The sequence below is a fragment of the Bactrocera oleae genome, chromosome 2 (genome assembly GCF_042242935.1).
Source record: "Bactrocera oleae isolate idBacOlea1 chromosome 2, idBacOlea1, whole genome shotgun sequence".
NCBI lineage: Eukaryota > Metazoa > Arthropoda > Insecta > Diptera > Tephritidae > Bactrocera > Bactrocera oleae.
In genome coordinates this window covers 88,739,479-88,758,282 of record NC_091536.1, presented here as the reverse complement: position 1 = coordinate 88,758,282, position 18,804 = coordinate 88,739,479, and the positions used below count along the sequence as shown (strand labels likewise).

The window sequence follows — 18,804 nt, the reverse complement described above, 5'->3', positions numbered from 1 at the left end:
AATTGTAAACGTAGGCCGGTTAGTTACTTTAATAAGGAAATACTTTTCTTTAAAAGGGTGTTGTTGGAGCGTTAAAATTTTTGTTAATTGCTCCAAAATTTTTCATATTGTATCGAAGTAAAAAATACGTGTCCAATATTCTAATTCAAGGAGCACAAAAAAATGTCTTGCACGAAACAAATTTTTTCATGCAAATTTTGGATGGAATGACTCATAAATACGTTTCACATATTTTAATAGAAATCTTTATTACCCTCTTTAAAATGCCGCTAGGCACAATACGATCTAGGTAATAAACACGTGGAGTACACACGTAAGTATTTCGAAAGAATATTAAAAAATAATTTGTTCTTACTTTTTCCTGGCTCTTGTCAAATAAAACTATTATATGTACTTGTTCAATATAATAAAATAAAAAAACTTTATACCACACCCACATATTAGTAACAACAAAATATTGTGTTACAACAAAAAAACATTTTATTAACAAATTAAGTTTCGAAAAGCTCAGTGATATATGAGCCGGCGGAGCAATTTAGCTTCTCACTTGTCATGCATTTCGCTTTCAGTGCAACGGTTTTTGGTTTTCTTAATGCACGGGCTCACCAAAAAGCGTTCATCTGCATTTGTAATACAATAACAACGATTAAATTAGATTTATCTAAGCGCATAAACTCTAACTACAACAATACAAACAAAAAGTAGGAGGGCATGAGCATATTTAAAAAGATACAAAAGGGAGTTAAACATAAAAAAATGCATGTGTTCATATATTATAAGGTTTATGATTGGCTATATATAAAAGTAAATCCTTGTATGTGCACATAAGTGAAAATTAATGTGCTTTTTGTTGCACTCTGTTGCTTCCACAACTTTGTTTCTACAGCGGTATTAGCTTGAAATTTCACGCTCTTCGCTTTACCACAAATCTGCATTAGCGCAAACGATTTTGTGTGGGCTGATACAGCTAAAGAAACGAAAAAACGAAAACAAATAATAATTATAACTTTATAGAAATGATTAATAAATCAGAAAGAATCATATTACGGTACATGTAAGATGTAGGAATATAAATACATATAAAGCATATGTTTAACATAAGTGTAGTCATTAGCATCGTGTTTTGGATAGCAATACAAATTAGAGAAAGGAATGATGTGAATACATCTATAATTAATAATGAAAAATATTAATCATCTCAATTTTTACATTAGTAATTTTTAGTGCTTTGAAGTATCCAATAAAAAGTATATAAATTGTGTTTGAAAAACATGTACATATATATATTACAAAAAACATTTATTTTTTATACTTTTCTTCTTATAAAATTTGATATTTTTTCTCATAAAAAAATTAGGCATAGGAAATCATAAATTAGTAAATATCGAAATATAAATTATATTCTGATATATCTCTTTATGTGTACTTACAAGTATTTATGTTGTATTTTTTTTTCGTTATCATATTTTGAGTTCTTTAAATAAGAAATTATATAACGGGGAACACATATGTAATGTGACTGTCTAAAATAAGGCGACTGTTTCAATTGGTTTTACATTTCATGGATATATTTATACATACTTTAGGCATGCACAGTAAAGTTTTTGAAGTTTGAAGACATAAGTTAAATATTTTTTGAGTTACACGCGATCGTCGAAAAGACCAAAAGTAACCACTCCGAGTAATCATTCAGGCGAATTCGAAAAATGTTGTTTTGAGAAAAACGCGTTTAAAGATAAACTATTTGCAATATCGACTAAAAATTTTAGAATATCACTTTTAGAAGTATCGCCATAAGAAAACTTTTTTTTTTTGATTTTAACTTCACATTAGGTGTGCCCCTCAAATTTTGTATATGTGCAGCAAAATAATTGTTTATTAGGAGCCCAACTAGCTTTTAGTAATAATTACACTACGGCTTCCTGTGCTAGCCGAAATTATATTCTAATGTGTTATTCGTTAATATTCTTCAGTCTTCTTACAGTCTTAACTCTGACAATGTCTTGACAGAAAGGATTATTAATTTCTCCCTAAACTTTTCAAAATAAATTTTCATATTAATATCGCTTTGAATGGCTATAAAATAGCTCTCCATGCTTATGGCTAGCTGCTCTAACTAGTTGTTGTTATATTGAGAAAATATAGTAATGGAATAATATTTTCAATAAACAGTCGATACTATATTATTTTCAATATGGTGTAAAAATTTTATCCAAAAATTTGTATCATAAAAAATTACAGATGAGAAAGTCAATTCAATGTTATATAATTTTATATGTTAGATATGTCGATATTATTTTCTATTCTGTAAATTTTGTTAAAGTTTAAATTTTTTGGAAACGTATAAGCACTATTTACTGTATACATAGACTAATCAAATGACGAAAATCCGCAGAACCTTTCTTTATATATCTCACATCAAGAATATTTTGTTGACAAAAAATTTCGAATGGATTGATTGAAAAATATATATCTCTTTTTCTTATTTTAGATGAAAAACAACAATATATTGGAAGATGTAAATTCCAAAACAAAATAATTAATACTCCACATTATATCCGCTAAAATAAGCGCACGCCTGCTAATAAAAAATAACAACAAATTACAAAGGCACCGGAGAATGCAAGTTAAGCGCAGGCGCATAATCCAAAAATGAGATCAACTGTTGCACATCGAAGTTGTGTGTAATTTTGCAATTATCACTTTTCATTTCCACCTACTGCGCGCAGCAAGCGCCGAGCACAACGCGTTGCCATATCAGAAGTAAATTACCGACAAACATACAAAATGACAACACGTTTGCACGCATATTATGAGTGATTGCGTATATAAAAATGTTATGTGTGTGTGTGTAAGTGCGATTACTTGGCCTTTTCGGATTGTTGGTTGCTGATTGCAGCGCCAAAAAAATAAAACTGCACAAAGAAATAGCCAATAATTCGCTCACTTGTGGCCTTACAGCGTCATCAGCAGTGCTCCAGTAGACCACAGTGCAACAAAAACAACAGCAATAAAAACTAGAAATAAATATACTATTCGGTATAGTGGTTGTTGTGTTGTTCGTGCTGCTATCGCTGTCAGCGTACACGCATTTCGCACCATATTTGGCCGCTCGCACAAGATTATCTCGCACACATCCTGTTGCATCGCATCGCCGCAGTTTTGCTGATTGTATGGCATTACAATTCTAAATCAACTACACGGATTTCCTTCGCTGAAAAGGTGAGTAACAGCAATTGGGTCGCATTGCATTGTTATTGTGCTTTTATGTTAACTACAGTCTGTATATATATCTAGATATATGCTAAGTTTTATATAAGTGCTATAAACTGGCAAAATTATAGTGATTTTCGTAAAAGAATTTTCTTCAAATGCTAAAGTGGAATATCTTCAATGTCGATCGGCAGAAGTATAAATTCGTTTAATGCTTATATGCGGAGACTGAATTCTAAATTTGTTGAAAAATTCTCACATATTATATGCTATATAGTATAACCGTGGATAAAAAAATGCGCAAGTGACAACATTTTGTACCGAAAAACACTTTTGATTAAACATATAAATTTTATTTTATGTTTAACAACAATCCTAATCTTGATTTTTTGCGATGGATTGAACTTTGAAGAAAAATTTTAGGCGTTAGTTCATAGTTTTCCACGAATTGTTTTAAAATTTGAATAAAGGCAACGCCCACTCTCTTCAACAGTTTACAAAAATATATATCAGTTTTGCGCATCGGAATCAGACAGCATCAGAAACGTGAACATATTTTTGTGAAAGTTAGCTTATAAGATTTCCTTTTATTAATTTTCAGAACTTACTGATGATATGAATGTAAGTGAGGTAAAGAAATTAATTTCACTTCAGCTCCAAACAAGAAGAAACAAATTTTTATTTCCGCTATTTCACTATATTTTCAGCCTAATGTTTTTAAACGCATTAGTTTATATAGAATTTTCATAGCAGAAATGATTTTCAATGACTTTGAAGTTGTTTTGTTGTCACTTCACATTTTTATTCTTAAAAGACCCTAAGTTATGAACCTCGGTATAACATAAAAAAAGTTTAGACTATTAAGACTATCTCTAGCATATAAAAGTTGCTGTTGATATTTTCCTTGAAAAATAACTCCAAATCGTATAAAATAAATCGGAGAAGAGGTTCTCCTGAATATCAAGGAAAATTATAAATGCTACTTGTTTAAATGAGATAAGCCTCCCCTACACATACACGCCACTCTACTCGGCAAGAACTGGCGCACCCTAGTATAACCCACTACAATACACCACACTCATACATCACCACACGGGACAACTCAATACACCACAGCATCGCGCCCTTCAGCAAACAAATAGGATGGTCTCCGCAGCAGATACACCTCATTCGAAGTAATAGCGCTCCTGCGCGCACCTCAATTCGATTCGACACTGCGTAATATACTTGTACAATCCAGCTCGCTACAAACATTTTTTAATCCGTCAAACCATTGATTTACCACATCAATCGACATCGCTCCGGATTTATTTCGACCATCTTCTTCGACACCGTTCCGCACTCTTTTAGATGAAGTGATTCATTTTATTATATTTTAAATTACGTGTAACATAAACTTTTATAAAAAAATAAATTTTCGCATATTTTATATTTATTATAAATTTTATGTATTTTCACTTGTAACATTAACCGGGAGTGTAAGTGATTCACAAAACCTTAAATATGTGCTTCCCATTAAAGTGCGCACCCAAGTATTCACTACTTAACATATGTAATATATTAGTGGGTATAAGTACTTGTAAATGCATACTCATATACAAATTTTATTTGAATGAAATGTGGAGGAGGATTAGCAATTGCATTTGACTAGTTTACCTCTCAATCAACAAATATGAAAAAATATATGTGAACTCTAAGGAATTTTAAGTATGTATCTCATTCACTCTCTCTAGCTGTCTCTCTCTTTCAAACGAGAAATATCGTTATCCTAAAAGTATACTTCTTAATAAGCATGCTGTTTTTTTTTTCAGCTGAATCGCGGTTAACCTAAATTTTAAATATTTGACAGCTTTCAACATAAGCTAAATGCAATTATGTCGGATTCCAAGTAATGTATCGCCAAAATGTTCAAAATATTTCCAAAACAACATAATTGGTTTTATTCAAATTTTTATTGGTAGTGAAATCCAGATACCCTTGAAATTTTAATTAGTAAATCACTAAATCTAAGTCAGCTACATCTGATTGTGCGCACTTTGTCAATTTGTGTGGAAATACTAATTTCGTCTGCGTAGGCCCACACGAAAAGTTTACTGTGACCGCAAAAAATAACACTCGATTGCCTCGAACTTCCTATGTGGGAGTGTATTTTGTTTATTTTTTTCCATATCCATTCCATGTTGCCATATGATTTGTATATATTTATTTATTGTTTTTGTGAGTGGAAACCCGAACTTGACATTTTTAACCAAAACTAGCCACTGACATGGTTCACTAATTGCCACAGCGGATGCCTGCGAACAAAAGTGCAGTCGCTTGCAGTAGAGATGCCCACAAAGCGCAGCCAGCAAGTGCATAAACGAGTGTGGATATTTATATAAATGTATGTGTGTGAGCGCTGCGCTATAAATCACCATTAAAATGTAGGTTGCTCCCGTTGCACTCAATTCAAGTCGGCGCAACTAAAACCATTATTTTAATCAGGCGAACCGCAACAAGCGGCGCACACGAAGCGACACAAAAACACGTGCGGGGTTATATACAGACATATTTATATGTGTGTGTGTGTGATATACAAGAGTAGCATCCAAATTGTGTAGTAAATGCACTTTGGCCATCATCACTGTCAGTGCCGTTTGCTGCAGACGATTTATGCAAAAAGGTGTAGTTATGCTGCTGTACATTTGAACAGATGTGTGTATGTTTACCATATGCATGTACATATGTAGTATTTCTAAGTAATTTTCCGTATACAATTTTAGTTTTTACTTGTTTACTTTTTGTTTTAACCATCTCTTTACACCATGTTATTCACCTCTCCGCAGTTTGCCGACTCATCACAGCGACCGTGAATTGTTGGACTATTAAAGCCCACTGTTTGTTGTAGCAGCATTAATCAGCATTAAATGTTTCTAGATTTTCATGATCAGTATCAATATATAGTTGCATCGACAATTGGAAAAATGTGAGGAATTTTGAGGAAACTAAAATTTGGAATGGATTTTTTTTTGTTTAAAGCACTCTTATAGCTTTTCCTTTGTCAATAAATTCTGTAACAACAACTTTTTCGCTGCAGCTTTTTGAAGCGAAGAAATAAAACAATCAGAAGCACTTAAAACAAAATGCACAAATGTCCGTTTATTGTCACTTGGGACGAGTTTATTAGCAGTTTAAAGCGATTGTCTACAAAATATATGCAAAAGTTAATGGATATCAATTAATTGCACATATAAATATATTTATGTTTATCTGTATGTGTGTATGCGCTTGCTGCAATTGGCATTGTGATTTTATGGAATCTGTCAAGCGCATAATAACGGAGTCACCGCACCCATATAAAGCATTTAAAAACCAGTTTCATCATAATTTTAGCCCAAGTGCATTCAGGACATGAAACTCTATAAAGCTATTTATGTTTTATATAAATTTATTTATAAATTCGTTTCCAAAATTTTTAATATCTTTTTTCATTCAATTTCACTTTTGCTTTTATTTTTTTTTTTATTGTCCAATTTCCGTCCAATTTCAATAACTTTGTTGAGGTTTGCCTCTTCGCCGTAAACTTAAGCTTCCATTTTTGGTTTTTTCTTTCGTTTCTTTATTTTAGTTTTATACAAATTAGCACAATTGAGTTTGTTTTTCCTTTTTCGCGTTGACGCAAAGAGAGGCGGCACGCTTTTGACTAACAGGAATGTTTTGGCGAGACATGAGCAAAGGCACATGACCTGTAATCTGGTTTCGATGCCGTTTGACTGCTCAACAGACAATAACAGCGTGTTTTCGGATCTTTCGACGCGTGTACTCGGCTTGCCATGGCCACGAGAGGTGTTGAACAACTAATTAATTTGCTTAAATTTATTGCTGGCTTTCTTCATTTAACGTATATGTGGACAATTGAATTAATGAGCACATATTTAGAAGGGCGAATATAAAATAAAGATTTTAAAGTAATGTAAATAAAAATTTGAGTTCAAATAGTCCGGCATAAGAGATAACTTTACACCCCGGTTTTCACAGAAATGGTTTATTTTTAAATGGTCAAAAATGTGTTCAAATATTGAAAAAACGTTGAACAAATTTTTTTTTGTTATATTTGGTTCGAAATTTAATAAATGATTAAAAAAAACTTACAAAATGAAAAAATGAGTGCATTAAAAAGTATTTTTTTAATGATCTTATTACAGTACATATTTTTAAATGTAATAATTTGATTAAAACAAATTCGCAAAATAACTTTTAATCTCCTTTTTTTATTATTGAAAGCTGATAAAAACACAAGAACAACATAATTTTTAGCAATCCCTGCTTTAACATTTAATTTGCTTATACTAAAATAAATGTTGCCAATATTTTGCTAATCGCCGCATAAACCTCAATTTCAAAAATGTGCCATTGTTAGCAACAAACTTACGACATTTTTACAAATTTGCAAAGCTCATATTCATATGCAAATGTGGTGATTATGTTTATATAAATGCACATTAACGCTTCTATCCTTAAATTGGCGTATATAAAAAATTTAATTGGTTTCCACATTAAGCCAAATTTAAATTCAACACAGGCACTTAAAGTGCACACAAGCTAGTAAAAAACTAAAATACAATGCAGCTGAATCAAAACAAGTTCGTTACTTAAGTCTTTTGTTATGGTGGCGCGATTGCTTTTGGACGCTCGATGTATAATATATTAATGGCGGAAAATAAAAAACTTTAATTTTTTTCTCTTATGAAATAAAAATAGTTAATATTTTTTGTTAGTTAATTGAAGAAAACATATTTTTGGTTAAAAAAATTATTGTTAAATTACAAAAACAAAATAATTTTTTATTTGTAAAAGTGATGTTTGTTATAAATGTTACTTACGCACACACACCAAAATTCTATCTATATTTTAAAATGGTAAATATATTTTTTATTCCTCACACCCACACCCTTTCCGCCTGTGATTGCGGAGTCCAATACTTCTGTTGTAAACCCTGCGGCCGCATCACGCGCGTCACTTGTCCACTTGACTGACTGATTATTGACACATTAAAAACTTTTATGTGCGCTTGTCATTACTTCACTTTGCTTAACCGGCGGCCACACAAAAATCTAGCTTACAAGTAAAATTTAGAAAAAAGTACGAAAATAAATTATGAATGCCAAAATCCTTTTAAGAACATATTAAGCTGAAAACAATAAAAAAAAACCATACACACATACATATATGCAAACAACAATTATTCGTCAAACTGTCAATGCGCCATACTTTTTGGGTGTATCTGGCAACTGCTGGCTGTTAGCGGTTATTTGTTGTCATATTTGTTCATATGTATGCAAAAAATATATAAAATTTTATGCCCAAAAGCTACCGCTTGTTTTTCTTCTAGCTACAATATTTTCCCGTTTTAGGTTCTTTGTATGTTTAAAAGCTTTTTTGTAATTTAAAGCCGCTTGTTTCTCTGTTGTTTCCGCAAATATGGCAGCATTACATTTTCGTTTGATTTTTTTTTTGCGTTTTGCGTTTTGTATTATTTGCTGTAAATTAAAAAAGATGAGGACTTTGTGAATTCATGTCAGGTTTTTAATGGTGCTCATAAGAATGTGGCAAATTCTGTAAAATAAAGATTTTATGGTGCCCTTAAATATATATACACTGGCGTTCTTGTAAGCATTTCGATAACTTTTGGTTATAAAACTAATTTTGTAAGTTTGTAAAAAATTTCAACTTAACATATATTTTTGTGCATTTACACCGTGACGTTGCTATTTATAACCGAAGGTGTTACCAAAGGCGAATTGGAAATCAAAGCATTTCCGAATATGTGATTTTGAAAGTCTACTAATTGAAAGGCAAACTTTTTCTTCTTTAGCTTATAAAAGTAATGTTCAAACATATTGGAAATTATTTAATTAAAGTAAATAACTTTTTTTACATTTTTGGAGTGGTATATTTCTAGCTTTTTTTAAGTTACTCTGCGCTCACAAAAATTCAGCATTTTTTAATCCTTGCAGACACAGGCTCTAAGGAGCTGATAAATTTTTGATTTATTTGACAGCCACCGACTAAGTGGCGGTATGCACCTCTTAAAGCTACCTTAAACACACATGTACATATAAGAATTAATATGCATACGCTCACATAAAAATATGTTAGCCAAAGCAAATTAAATAAAAAAAGTCTGTTTTTTTCTAGTTTTTGTTATAACAATTATTTAATTTACGTTTGACGTGATGAATTTGTTTGTAGTGAGTGATTTTCATCGCAGACTCACTGGCGTAGTTTTTAATTCTTTTTTATTTACTTTTGTGGAGCTTTGAGTTAATAGCTGTCGCTGATAGAGTTGTTATTGCGCATTTATTTCTATTTCCATTTTTATTATTATTATTTTTTTTATTTTTTTATTTGGAGTAAAATATTGACAGTCAGTGTACTATATGCTATTTACATGCAATTATTTGTCCGTTTTGTTTTTAATCCGCATTTTAATGTTTGCTTTGAAATATCAGTTCAGACACATATTCACCCATTCATTCATCGTACAAACCAACAATGTGCTCATTCAAGTAAATACAGAGAAGCAGTTTCAATTAAGTAGATTTGCTTCTGCATATTCCTTAGCTCTCTTGCGTTAGCTTGTGTGGGTGTGTTGGTGGAAATCATCGCAAACTAAAGTGAACTGTAATAATATAAAAAAAAATATAAACATACTTGCGAAAAAAAAAATTAACAGCTCGCGTAACGAGCAATTGTTGGTGGTAATCGTTTTATTCTGTCATTGAAATGATTTTGCGGTTTAAGTAGAGCACATTTTTGTGGGTTGGCGTTTGATAGCTCTGTTTTGTTATTTCAGTGTTGATGGGCATGTAGATCGATGTGCGGCCTGTAATGAAGTTTTGATTTTCATAATTAAAAAATACATCGGCTAGCAATGAAAAATTGTGCATGGAGAATAAAATCAGAATGATTTCTCAAACGATGTTTAATACACTACAATACCTAAACTCCAGAAAAGAAAACTTAAAAGAACATCGCTGGAGCGGCATTTTGTTATATTATATCTTCATTCATTCATTCATCATGGCCCCAAAATGTATGTAACAAATTTCGAAAGCTGTATGTTAATAATTTCCCAACAAATTATCATTTAACTTAAAACGTTTTGTGAAATATTCAAAGGAATCAGAGTTTTAGTCTTCCACGCCAAAATGTAGGCAACAATTTTTGTCACCTGTCTGTGATGGTATCATATAATAATGTAGATCTAAGTTTAGGAGTAAGGATATTAGTTTTCAAAAACCTTTTTAAATCGGATTTTACCTGTTTAATAATAATCGAAAAGCTACCTCAAAGTCGACAGAATATTACTAAAGCTGGTCTCAAAAAAAGAAAGTACAAGTATTTCATCAAATTTGAACCTGAATTTAATTTTTCTTAATTTTTTTACATTACCTTAATTTTCGATATTTTTTTTTCATTAGTCGCAAAAAAAATTAAGTCGGTTTTTTAATTTCTAATTCATATCTGAGACTCCGTTTCACCGCCACTTCTTCGAAAATGAGCACTCAGTCAATGAACTAGCTAATTGCAAAGCCAAAAAATCACCAAAAGTTTATTTCTACGTCGGCACTGTGAGTCATGCCGAACAAACTAATAATCTCCACTTAGACGCTTTAAATATCCAAGTTGTAAAAATAGGCACAACAACAACAGTAATTGTAAATGCATTTGGGCAATTTGCAGCTTAACGCTTTATATCGTCACTTCGTAAGTGAAAAACTATTAAAATTTTACCGTTAACATGCACAAAAAGTGGGTCAACCAGAAAGATAGGCGCTTATGTGTGCCGAGCAATATAGATTTGTAAACAAAAGCCAAGTAATCAAAATGTGTCACGCATATAATTTTTGACTTTTGTTTTGACGGTTCTTTTTTCACTTACGTAAACATTATGTGGCATGCGAATGAGAGGCAGCAAGTTTTGGTCACTTTTTCTTCTTTTTCTTTTATATATTTTTCTTCACTTTTTGTTTACACAATCACAAATTAAAAATCCATTTCTAAAGCATCAAAGTGCCTTCCGTTTTGTGATCAAAATCGTTTGCTCTTCCGTTCAGTCTTCAATTTCTCGAGCACATGCATATTTTTAGGTCAATATTGCTTGGTCAACTCTATAGAAATGGAAGAAAATGCTAAACTGAAGAAAGCAAAGATTTATAAATATATGTGGGCATGCTAATTCGGAGCTACATCAGATTACTTATTTCTGTGTGCGTATTTTAATATGTGTCGTTAACACTTGAGCCAATTTTGCGAAGTTACCACAAAAGAAAGATATAAGCCTTTAAAATATGCATAAATTTCACATTTTAATTTTTATGTATATTTTTAAGTTGTATCACATTTTTCTTCTATTAATTTTACTCGAAAATGTTTATATTTGCATATTTAGTATGGTATTAAATCTGAATTTAAACAAACAAACCAAATATATCACATTCTCAAATATAGTATTCAGATATTATTTTTGAGGCGAACTTCGTTACAACTGTAATAATCGTAGACTCTAAAGCACATTAAATATTATATATAATTCGGATTATTTTTTTTTCCTACCTTGTAGGAATTATTGTTTTTAGTTTATTTGATACACTTGGGATTTTATAAGTTCAATTAACCGTCTCTTTACGACCACAATATTCAAACTTATTTTATTTTACTTACGGGTCACTCATATCGTGAAATTATACAAAAAATCTTCTTTTTTATATATCAATAGTCTAAGCCTTTAGAAAAACATACTAAAATTTTTAATCGATATCTCAAATAGTTTTTGAGTAACAGACTGCTAAAATGTGGCCGCTCAGGTCAATCAGTTCCATCAGTTTATGGCAAATCTACCTTTTTTAATTTGTTTAGTGATTCCTCGAATACAAAAAATCCAACCACTGTCAAATTTTTTGTGCATATTTTGTATATTGTTCTCCAACTTTGAGTAAGATTAAATTTTTTTTTCAATTACTAATTTTTTTCGACTTTAGATCATTGTACGATTAATATCTTCTTGCAAAAAATGTTTATATATTGGGGTAATGCCAAAGTTGTGGCATTAAAAAGTTCAATTTTCGATCTAAATTTCTTTGATTAGTCGTGATATTTAGTTCTGTTCCTCACACCACGTTAAGTATGCCTAAAATTATATCTTAAACAGACTGTAAATTTGAAAAACAAATCGCTATAAACTCTATTATCTCTCACCGATTCAAGCCTTTTGATACTAACAAATGCCTCAAAAGTTAGCATTTGACATACGAAAGTCACGAAAAACCAATTATCGGTCAAATGCAGCAAATATGTGGTGTAAAAGAAACATTGAAAGTGATGAAAATGTCAAGAAAAGCTAATAAAAGGCGAAATAATTGGTTCTGGAACGTGTGGCACACCCTCGCCAATGCAGTAGCGGCGAACATACCCACCACTCACCAGCAACTGGTCACATTTGCACAAACAACAAAACAACATTAGCATTTTATTGCATTTCAACCACCAACCATTGGCATTCTTTAAAACTACGTGGAGGCAATCAATTGCATTGCTTATACACTATACATTGCATTGTTGTTGTTATTGTGTTTGCATTGTACTTTGAGCACAGAAATCATCGAAAACAATCAATTCCACGTGATGTACGACAAAAAATTATCTCCTCAACCAGATAGACAGTCCGCCAGCCAGCCAGTCAAACGTCGGCGAACACACCCACCTAACACGAGAGCGCTACAAACACACACTCACACATAACCAAAATTACAAGCAAAGTCAGCGTGGAAAATAATAACAGAAAACAATGTGGATTAGCGAGTTTCACCATTTCCAGCTTTTTGATATCTTCATTCGCCTAATGGAGTCTTCGTATGACAGAATTGATTTTTATGGGTCTCAGCCTTTTCTGTGTTGTTACTTGCATTTAGTTTTCGACATGTGTTCCCAGATAAAGCAGAAAATCTAAACTTTCAATTCCAGGCGCTCGTATATCCATTCTATAGATACGTGTGTTTGTGCGAGAGCTCTTGTTGTGGTTGCTGATCGCACTCGAGGCGTATATTCAGCAGTGGCCACTCCCAGTTACTTATGATTCTATGCGCACGCTTCGAGACTTCATGCCCCACTATATTTTTTGGTTGAAATTAATTGTGGAGAATAGGAGATTTCTATAAAACGAAAAAATAAATTAATATAAAAATTTGGAAAAAATCAAAACATATTTTAAAAACAACTATTTCGACAATGAACAAAATAATAAAATATTACTTCAGTGAACAAGATTAAAAAATTATTTGAAGGATCAAACAAAATTTAATTTTAATTAAAAACTTTTAAACATTCAATTAACAACAGTAAACCTTGTAAACCTAAAATTATTAAAAAACATTGAACAAATAGAAATATACTTTTAATTTTAAGAAAAATTCATAAAATAAAATATTATTAAAAGGACAAAATAATAATTTTATATAAAAGAAAAATCAAAAAAAAATTATATTAATAAAAAAACAGAATTAATGAAAAATTTGGATATATTCCCTCAAATTAAATATATTAATATTTGCAATTTAGACCTTTTCTGCAAGAAGTTGCTCATTTGCCACGATCGCTATAGAATAAAACTGCCATACAAATGACCACTCAGCCAAAATAATGTACTTGTGTCGAAAAATTTTTATTTCGACTAAATATCTTCACGAAATCTGGAGTAGATTTTTTTCCAAAGCAGCGCTTCAATCTTCAAACAAATTGTTCAGATCGGACTTCTATAGCATACATATATCTTCCATACAAGCTGAACGATCAAAAGCATGAAAAAGGTAATATATACCCTTTTATGCTATAAGAACTTCACCTGAGAATGATATAAATAAAAACTAACAATAAAAAAATGTATACAAATTATTTCACTTGAATAATGATTGCAAGAGCGCCTCTGTCTATGCCTACTTTTAAACCAGCAGTTGCAAGCACATATTTATCATAAGTAATGTATGTATGTATGTATAAGCGGACATGCCAATGCTTCACTTATAACCGCTACATAATTGTTATATCAATTTCATTTGTGCCTCAGTACGTGTTTCTTCGTGCCAACCTACAGTTTACCGTAGTCATAGCTAAGTGCAGCAGCACCTAAGCACACTCACAAATATACCTACATCAACATGCATACACACGCACTTCTGCGCATGCATACAGGTTACATGTGCGCACTTTTATCAATTATTAATTTATTACCATTAACAAGCTTATTAAAAGGGTCGGCAAAAAGTTTTATTAAATCTAAAAAAACAATAAATATTTGATTTTGCTTGATTTCCGGAGCAAATTATTTAATATTTTTTCTAACAAAATTATTTATTATAAATTTAAACTATGTGTTATTGCTAATAACAAAAAAAAATTACAAAATTATTAAAAATATTAGAAGTTAATATTGAGTTGCGATCTACCGTTAGTCAGCTACTACCACTACTCTATAGGGGAGCTCAAAAAAATGATGTAAACAGTTTCGTTTCTCCAGCTTTGTTTATTAACTCATCAGAAGCAAATGAAATCAATACCAAAATAAACGTTTTTCAAACTCAAACTAGCAAAGCAAACAAAATCGCTGACAAGTGCTTACTGCTTCATACACCGCTATCTTTGTTGTTGCCGCTGCTGATATGGTCGCATTTCTCTTTCCAGAAACTAAGCACTGCCATAAGTGTCATTTAAAAAGAAATTGCTTTATGAGAACCTCGTGAGTTGGCAAAGAGAAAGTACTCACGAGCTTACATATGCACTCACTCACTCGCACTAATCGGCAGATTGCAAGTAAATATTGACAAATTTGAAGTTTTGTTGACATTTTCAATGTAAATATGTATGTACTCAGATGCTTAACCTCAATGTAGTCGTACGTCCGTGCTCAAGTGTCAAACGGAAGCGCTTGTTACTGAATCAATAATTACAATGACGGTTCTTGTAATGTTGTTTAATGAAGTACAAACTGAATTTTTTAGAATTTTACAAAACGATACACTCTTATTGTATAATTCCAGGAATCTTCTTATGGGAATCTTTTTTGTTTTGCATTTCTCACAAATCATATACAAGTTGATAAAAAAATTCTTCGAAAGCTTTTTGAGAAATCTAGTAGATTCGAATAGGTATATTTTTTAAGAGCTTGTAGCATCAAAACTTGGAGTTCAAAGCTTTTAAATAAGTACTAACGTTCATTCTTTACTTCTTGATTATAATTATTTAACACAAAGTTTAAAAGTTTGCTTAGCTTTTAAAGCTCAAGCTCACTTTCAAAACTCACTTACTCAACTCTTTTATTTAAAACTGCAACTGAAACTGTTCTCATCAGCTTTCAAGTGCCACTCAAAAATTACTGTACTTTTAGAGAGGATGTTTGAATTAGATTAGAATAGTTCTTTTTGTATTAAACTTTGAAATTTTTGGAGAAAAATCGTGACCATTTTTAATTATTTTCTTTTGTCATCAAAATTTATTACATGGCTAGTTTGTAAATTTGCAAAAAAAAATAAATTCAAGCACTATGGCACATAAATTTCGATATGATTATATCAAAAGTTTAATACAAATAAAATACTTTGAGGCAAAGCTTTTAAAAACTTTAACTAACTTAAACAAAGTCTTACTCAAAAGCGAAGCCTTAGTAACATAAAGTAGTGCTTTTTTTAAAGCCGCAAAGCTCCCTGGAAATCTCCTATTTTACAAATAACAAACCTTTTAAAGCTCATAATGAATAAAACCCTTAAAAACTCAAATACCAAATGAGATTTACTATTAACTCCAAGTTTATAATTTTCAAAAGCTTTATACATAGCAAGCTCATTTTGAAACTCACAAACTTTTTAAAATCGACTTTCATTTTGCTATTTCTGTAAGTTTTGCTGTTCCGACGATTCACATGTTTGGTCTAAGAATACGTAAATACATAATATTGTTTGTGAGCTTCTTTATTTGAACCCAAGTAGCCACTGTTCTTGTTGCTCTGTCTACTCTCTTAAATAAATAGAAAGCATAAACAAACTTTTAAATCAATATTTATAAATCACACTTACAAATTAACTTGGACAACACAGCTTTTCAGATATTAAGCTTAAACATTCACTAGCGCTCTCGTTCTGTTCAATAGAGAATCTGCATAATTTATAAGCCAAATAGAAAGCGCCCCAGAAGCAAGAGTGGATACATAATTATACTATACATGCATACTTACATATAAACAAAGTTGCCATATATCAGAGATTTATTCATTTGCCACATTTGCCGTATATTGCTGCCTACATCATGGACTTCTTCAGCTCTGGCTATTGCCAATTCAGCGCTGCTTTCTATGATCTTTTGTTAATTCTGTGTAATTGTAAGTGTGTGTGTCAATGCTTAATGGTTCGATCGCTGCATAGTGATAAGGATATTTCGTTGGTTTGTGATAAATTTCATTTGGTCACGATGCCACTTTATATTGCGCCATTTCTCAGTTACTTCTTGAACCAAAGATAGATAAAATAGAAGCGCTCTTTTCTGTTGCAACTCATCGCATGCTTTCTATTTGTTTTTGTTTTTTGCTTACTCCAAACTCGTTGCTTGTGAGATTTGGCGCATCTGCCGCGTGCTCCGCAGACTTCTTTCTCTCTCTTTGTTGTTTTTGTATATATTTGGCATTTATTTTATTTTCAGTCGAGTTAATCTGCATGTATTTTTCGCCCACTCCATTTGACTTCTAGCTCTTGCAGTTCAAAGTGTTAAGGTCCGCAATAGGTCAATGCGGTTGCTTAAGTTTGGCGAGCAAAAAGAAACTGGTTAAATCGCACAAGTGAGTGGAGAAAGAAATAAATAAGTCATCAAAAAATTTTGAGATACTCAACAAATATTTATAGTTAACAAAACTACGTCCTCAGTTAACAAAGAAGAAACCTCAGTGAATCTATGAAAAAGTTAATCCCTTAAGTCTTTTCATTTTACTTTTCTTGAATTTTTTCGCAATGTAGGAAACTAAATGGAATACAATTTTATGTACAACTTTAGGAGAAGAGCTCTGATCTTCTCCTCAGAAGAGTTGATGGAAAGAAATTTCCTTTTCTATAGAAGATCTACGGTAAATACGTCCGAATGTAGTACACCTTTGAAAAACATATTGGCCAGTGTTGTCACTTTTATTTTCTGTTTCAAAATATTTAGAATTCGTTTATGCAAAACATATTTATTTTGATATTTAGTACTCATTTAACTCTCATTATCTAACGTGTATAATCTAATCATTAAATATTTTTAGACGTTCAGCTTAACTCATTTTCACAACCAAGAAAGTTAAAGCTGTCCAAAAAATACATAAAAATAGGAAAGAAAAAAAAATACTATCAGGAAATATCTGATCCCTCCTATTTATATTACTTTTGGGAAATAATTTGAAAAATATATTTTTTATTAAATATTTAACTAAATTAATTGAATATTATTTTCTCACAAATCAAAATTTAAATACATTGAAAATGAAAATTGCATAACTTTAGGCGCTTGACTTTTGCTTTGAGAAATTTTTATAATCCTTTCAGCTCTTGAACCTTTCATTTCAAATTTATACTTTTTATATCAAGTTAAAATAGTATTAATGTAATAATACCACTATTGCATTCATTCATCGAATCATCGTCGAAAAATTATAGAAATATCTCGTACATTCGAACATATATAATACATCCATGTGTACATATGTATGTCTATTTCGCCCACTTATAGTCCCGTGCCTCATGTCACCGGTGCGTCTAATGTCAAATCGTAGACGAGCCTATCTATCAAAACGAAATCCACACATTCAGCAAGTCAAGCGGCGTTTCACCAGCTCATTGAACAAAACCTATATATGTGTGGTTATATGTATGTGTGCGTGCATATAAAGCATTCTTTTTATGTGTTTTGTTTCCAATTCCCAATAGATTTATTGCCTATGATAACAGTACTTACGTATGAAAACTGCTACATTTACCGCAATTGACCAGATTTATTAACTTGTCTGCCAACTGCAAAAATAAAAAAAATAAAAACAAAAAAAATAAAAATAATGTGTACAACAAAAACAATAAAAAGTCGCAGTGTAAACGCAAAGCACCACCAGAAAGACGCCTCGGGCTTAGCCACAGCCGCTTAACAATTCTGCAGTCACACTTTGTTGGGCCTGCTGGGCCAGCCGGTCGTCGCAAACGCCTGATCGATTGCACGATCCAACTAGTAGTGCCGCTGTCGATGCACCACCTTAACGCTGAACGCGGTTTAACCTGATTTCCGCTACGTTTTCGCCAATTTTGCATAAATTAAGCGCGAAACTTTTTTATTATTTCATTTTCAATATATCTGTTGTTGTCGTTGTTGCTGCTGCAGGCACAAGCAAGTGAAGCAAGAAAAAGACGAGGAAATGCAGAAAAAGCGCCGAATGGTTTTGTAAAGTGGCAGCGTTGCTTAGGCGCTTTGCTGCTACCCTTTATTATTTGTCGTTTTTCGCTGTGTGTTTTGCTTTTATTGCTTGTAGAGTCACTGTGGCATTTAGTG

The 18,804-nt window shown here is 31.7% G+C and overlaps 1 protein-coding gene across 4 annotated transcripts in view; it reads left to right on the top strand.

The window, feature by feature from the left end:
- Positions 1–18,804, top strand: part of LOC106624824 (cadherin-99C-like) — a 388,115-nt gene that overhangs the window by 305,389 nt on the left and 63,922 nt on the right. For all 4 annotated transcript variants that reach the window (XM_070105969.1, XM_070105968.1, XM_070105970.1 and 1 more), the window contains exon 3: positions 2,492–3,222. The gene's annotated coding sequence lies outside the window, so the exon portion shown is untranslated. The remainder of the gene's footprint in view (positions 1–2,491; positions 3,223–18,804) is intronic.